The sequence below is a fragment of the Bos taurus genome, chromosome 9 (assembly GCF_002263795.3).
Source record: "Bos taurus isolate L1 Dominette 01449 registration number 42190680 breed Hereford chromosome 9, ARS-UCD2.0, whole genome shotgun sequence".
Lineage (NCBI taxonomy): Eukaryota > Metazoa > Chordata > Mammalia > Artiodactyla > Bovidae > Bos > Bos taurus.
The window spans coordinates 71,922,396-71,928,395 of NC_037336.1; the positions used below are offsets into that span (position 1 = coordinate 71,922,396).

Here is a 6,000-nt window from a genome sequence, read left to right on the forward strand (position 1 = left end):
AGATGAGTGCAATTGTGTGGTAGTCTGAACGTTCTTTGGCATTGCCTTTCTTTGGGATTGGAATTAAAACTGACCTTTTCCAGTCCTGTGGCCATTGCTGAGTTTTCCAAATTTGTTGGCATATTGAGTGCAGCATTTTCACAGCATCATCTTTTAGCATTTGAAATAGCTCAGCTGGAATTCCATCATGTCCACTATCTTAGTTTGAGTGATGTGTGGATCACAACAAACTGTGGAAAATTCTTAAAGAGATGAGAATACCAGACCACCTGACCTACCTCCTGAGAAATCTGTATGCAGGTCAAGAAGCAACAGTTAGAACCAGACATGGAACAATGGACTGGTTCCAAATTGGGAAAGGAATACTTGAAGGCTGTATATTGTCACCCTGCTTATATGTAGAGTACATCATGCAAAATGCTGGACTGGATGAAGTACAAGCTGGAATCAAGATTGCCAGGAGAAATATCAATAACCTCAGATATGCAGATGACATCAACCTTATGGCAGAAAGCAAAGAAGAACTAAAGAGCCTCTTGAAAGTCAAAGCAAAGAGAAGAGTGAAAAAGCTGGCTTAAAACTCAGCATTCAAAAGCCTAAGTTCATGGCAACCGGTCCCATCACTTCATGGCAAATAGATGGGGAAACAACGGAAACAGTGACAGATTTTATTTTCTTGGGCTCCAAAGTAGCTGTAGATGGTGACTACAGCCATGAAATTAAAAGACACTTCCTCTGTGGAAGAAAAGCTATGACAAACCTAGGCAGCATATTAAAAAGCAGAGACATTACTTTGCCAACAAAGGTCTGTATAGTCAAATCTATGCTTTTTCCAGTAGTTATGTATGAATGTGAGAGTTGGATCATAAATAAAGCTGAGCACCGAAGAATTAATGCTTTTGTACTGTGGTGTTGGAGAAGACTCTTGGGAGTCCCTTGAACTGCAAAGAGATCAAACCAGGCAATCCTAAGGGAAATCAACCCTGAATTGGAAGGACTGATGCTGAAGCTGAAACTCCAATACTTTGGCCACCTGTGGCAAGGAACTGACTCATTGGAAAAGAACTTGATGCTGGGAAAGATTGAAGGCAGGAGGAGAAGGGGATGACAGAGGATGAATTGGTTGAATGGCATCACTGACTTGATGGATGAGTTTAAGCAAGCTCCAGGAGTTGGTGATGGACAGGGAAACCTGGTGTGCTGCAGTCCATGGGGTCACAAAGAGTTGGACACGACTGAGTGACTGAACTGAACTGAACTGAACTGGATCATTTGCTGAGGAAACCACTGCATGCCTCCTTGCCCTTTACAGGCACCTCTAAGTGACAAGACAGGCATGGTTGTTTCTTTTTACCGCAGGGGATTGCACTGAATATTAAATATGTATCTTTCCCACTAACTGAGACTGATGAAAATGCATTCCCCCCTCAAAATACTTATTGTGCATTCACTGATTAAAATGGAAAATAATACCATTTACAATCATGTTTAACATTTAGCTTCTAATTAGAAATAACACAAAATAATCTTATTTTATTATTGATATAGATTATGGTCCATACTCCTGTCATAGCATTTTTTCTTCTTAACTCTTCCATCTGAACTTACCTATCCTCTGTGTCATTTTCTCAAGTGTTTTAGAGGATTAGTCAGTTAATGCAGAATACTAACCAAAGCTTCCCAACACTAACCAAGGCTTTCCAAGTGGCACTAGTGAAATAGAACCTGCCTTCCAATTCAGGATATCTAACAGACTCAGGTTCAATCCCTGGGTGGGGAAGAGGCCCTGGAGGAGGAAATGGCAACCCACTCCAGTACTCTTCCCTGGAGAATTCCAAGGACAGAGGAGCCTACTGTCCATAGGGTCGCAAAGAGTCAGATACAACTGAAGTGACTTAGCATAGCAACCAGAGCTTGTGCAATAGTCACAGATAAATATTTAAAATATTGTTGCTGTTATTTAGTCACTGTTGTGTCAAACTCTTTTGCGACCCCATGGACTGCAGCCCACTCCTATTTCCACAGAATTTTCCAAGCAAGAATACTGGAGTGGGTTGTCATTTCCTTCTTCAGGAGATCTTCCCAACTCAGGGATCAAACCCACAGCTCCTGCATTGCCAAGCAGATTCTTTACCACTGGGCTACCAGCGAAGCCATTTTAAATATAGAATCATCTAAATTAAAAATAACTCTTTGCTATTTAACCAAACCACACAAAGCAGTGAAAAATGAAAGCATTCTGATCGCTGGGCTAGTCCAGACAGAGTCCTTTTTGCCAGGTCTGTACAGACAATCTCTGCTTTCATTTCTGTATATTGAGTCAAAATTTAGAAAGAAAAAGAAAGTAGGTCAAAAATTCATTCTTTGGAAATTTGATCTGATGAATCATGAGTCACAAACCAAGTCAGAAATATGATGGATAGCATCTTTAGCATTTAAGAAAGCATTGGCTTTAGATTGTCTCTGTCTAGATACACAGCTAATCATCAAAATCTTTACCAAAACTGTATATAAGTGTAAAAAAATTCATTTCAGACACATAAATCTACAAAGGTGAAAGAGGAAGAGAAATTGTGACCATTACGTGCTCTGTCTTGGTTGGGGTTGTAAATCAATTTCCCCAGCGTTTTTGCTTTGCTCTCCTCCTGCTTTCCAGAGTTTGATGTTTCTCGTTTACAAAAATTGGGGATATATTTCATTTACCAAAAAAAAAGTTGGATTTAACTCTATAATTTATAAATATTTATGCATATTTCCAAAGAATACATGGGCTTAACTACATTTTTCCCTGATTACTTATATGCTTAATACATCATGTTAGATCTCACATCTTGCACTTTCACAATAAAGCATTCAGATGAGAAAGCAATAGCCCAAACAACCTGTCAACGAATCAGCAGACACTTGGAAAAAAATGAAACCTGAAGTTAGATATAATCTATAAAATTGGTGAAGATTTTAATTCAAGGACTATTTTCTATTTACACTTAAAAAAATTTTTTTTTTTCCTGTTCAAGGATGAAATCTCTGCTCGGCTTCTGTAGAGGGTTAATAAACAGTCTCGCAAATGACCAGCTGGTGTCAGCGACCCTACCTCATTTCTCTTCCACCTTCACTCACATGGCAAGTGGGATACGAATGCGTTGTTCAGCACCGTATTCAAAGATGACACGACTGACAGTGATTGTGCGAGCCCAGTGTGTGACTGAGAAGCCCAATATGGTACCAGGAATCCTTCCTGTAGTTTTCACATATGAAGCTTGTTGGGAGATTTGTGACTGCAGCTGCTTTCAAGAGAGCCTGCCGTTGTTTATATCTCTGCCTCCAAAATACAAAATGGGCCGTTGCTAGGAATGAACCACTTCATTTCCTGACCAGTGCAAGCCAGACTGATGTCTCTGCTGTTCGTTCCCAGATGTTCCCCAGCACGACCATGTTACTCATAGTTGTGTTTTGCATCATTCGGGAATGAACAAGATAAGTTAACTTGGATGGTAAGTATCTCTTTGGTCGAAGGTTGTATCTCCTTTCAGTAAGAACTGAAACCCACCCTCCCCTTCCCATGCTGCGTCCACGAGTTTATTCTCTACGTCTGCATCTCTATCCCTGCCTTGAAAATAGGTTCATCAATAGCATTTTTTCTAGATTCTGTATATTTGCATTCATATATGATATTTGTCTTTCTCTTTCTGACTTATTTCACTCTGTATAACAGGCTTTAGGTTCATCCACCAGTGTAGAATGACTTGAGAGGGTAGCAATGACATATATCCACACTACCCTGTGTAAAGTAGCTAGTGGGAAGCTGCTATATAACACAGGGAGCCCAGCCGGCCATCTTCACTGACCTGGAGGAATGGGGTGGGAGTGTGGGTGGGAGGCTCAAGAGGGAGGGGATATACGTGTACATATGGCTGATTCATGTTGTTGTACAGCAGAAATGAACACATTATAAGCTATTATCCTCCAATTAAAATTTCAAAAGGAAAAAAACTGAGAACCAACTCTTAGAACCTACTCTGCATTACAGAGCTGTGATCGAAAGTAGGCAGAACGCAAAGGAGTATGAGCCTTAGGCTATGTCATCAAGTTGTTTACTAGACAGAAACACTCTTAAAATACTGCAAACCAATGAGTGATTAGGACAAGTGCTGGACAAAGACTTCCATAAAATGTAACTAGATGGAGAGACAATTTGAGCTTTGGATGTGATGAAATTCTTTATGGAGCAGAGTACATTTGATAAAGAGATGATCAGAGGGGACTCTCTGAGCATGGGAAATGTGAAAGCATGTGTTAGTTGCTCAGTCGTGTCCAACTCTTTTGCAGCTCCATGGACTTTAGTCTGCCAGGGTCCTCTGTTCATGGGATTTCCCAGGCAAGAATACTGGAGTGGGTTACCATTTCCTTCTCCATTTTCTTCTTCCAGACCCACAGATTGAACCCAGGTCTCTTGCATTGCAGGCAAATTCTTTAGCATCTGAGCCACAAGGGAAGCCCAGGGAATGTGAAAGACTATACGAAAATGGCATATGGACCAAGTATTTTGAAAATAGTAAAAGACCAAAATGGCAAATGGACAAAGTATTTTGAAAATAGCAAATCTACAAGTTGGGTTCAAGAGGAAGACTACAAGATATAAGATAAAAGTAGGATGGAGCCAGGGCATATTAGAGCCATTACAGAGATTTCATAGAAACTTTGAAAATAATTAGATTAAGGAGCCATCCGTCCATGAGTAGGATGAGTTGTTACCCTTCTGGCACAAACTAGTTGTGTAATACTGAATGAAAGATTTGACCTCTAAGGACCTCAATTTTTAAATCTGCAGAAAGAAAGAAGACTAGAATAGAAAAAATAGTTCTCAACACCTGGCTGCAGGAATGTTTGGAAAATTATGAAGAAACAATGAAAGATTTGGGAAGGAGAGTGATATTGGTATCTAATGGACTCCACCAAAAAAGCCTGATATTCTGTGATACATGGAACAGTCCCACCAGAAAATGTCCACACAGTTTTCAAATAACCCCCAGACACAGGGGAATAACCTATTTGTTATTATCTGAGCCTAGAAGCCAATTCTGTTCTGTTTGAAAATCTAAAGTATGTAAATTAAATATTAATATAATTGCTTTCCCTAGATGTTACACTCTGGAAGTGGTTGAATTACCAATAAAATCGTCATCTTCATGATGAGCCTAAGTATTTATAAGAATGTAATTATTGAGCCAATGTTTCAAAATGCCAATATAAAATAAGGTGTTGACAGTATGTATTTGAATACTATCTTCATTTAAACCCAAACCCATTCATTCTCAGTAGGGGCAAACTCAGATTACTTCACCGTACCTTCTGGTGTAATTACACCTAAGTTTTCATGTTTTGAAAGGTTCCTTCTCTTATTACAAATTACTTTTTCTTTGCTTCCTCATTATTATAGTTAGGGCATTTATTAATGCCCTAACTGTGAATTTTATTTCAGCTAGTAAAGAGGATGGTGTATGTGATGCTATGGACTGTAACCGGTCAGGCTCCTCTGTCCATGGGATTCTCCAGGCAAGAACACTGGAGTGGGTTGCCATTCCCTTCTCCAGATCTTCCTGATCCAGGGATCAAAGCTGTATATCTTATATCTCCTGCATTGACAGGTGGGTTCTTTACCACTGGCATCACCTGGGTAGACTGGGAGAAAATATTTATAAGCTAAAGATGCATTGTGTCTGCTGGGATTGAGGACCAGTGGGTGAGATGACTTGGAAGGCCCTTCCAAAACAAACCCAATGTAAGAGAGTCTGGGTATCAGATGTGTCCAGTGAATTCTCAGAAGCACAGTGTGCTATTTCCTAACGAATACAGCTATAGATGAGCAAATGATTTCTCAATGGATGGAAGGAGCAATATCAAAACAATCCATCTTTCACTAACAGAATGATATTTATCCTTAGGATATTTACCCTGGAAGTAAATATAAGCACAAAATCCTTAGGATTTTTCAGTCAA

The 6,000-nt window shown here is 39.6% G+C and overlaps 1 long non-coding RNA gene across 1 annotated transcript in view; it reads left to right on the plus strand.

Annotated features, from left to right (window-relative positions):
* LOC132346180 (uncharacterized) overlaps positions 1-3,217 on the plus strand; it is a 119,900-nt gene extending 116,683 nt beyond the window's left edge. The window contains exon 3 of the long non-coding RNA XR_009495939.1: positions 3,018-3,217. This is a non-coding gene — a long non-coding RNA (uncharacterized lncRNA). The remainder of the gene's footprint in view (positions 1-3,017) is intronic.
* Positions 3,218-6,000: the final 2,783 nt, after the last annotated feature.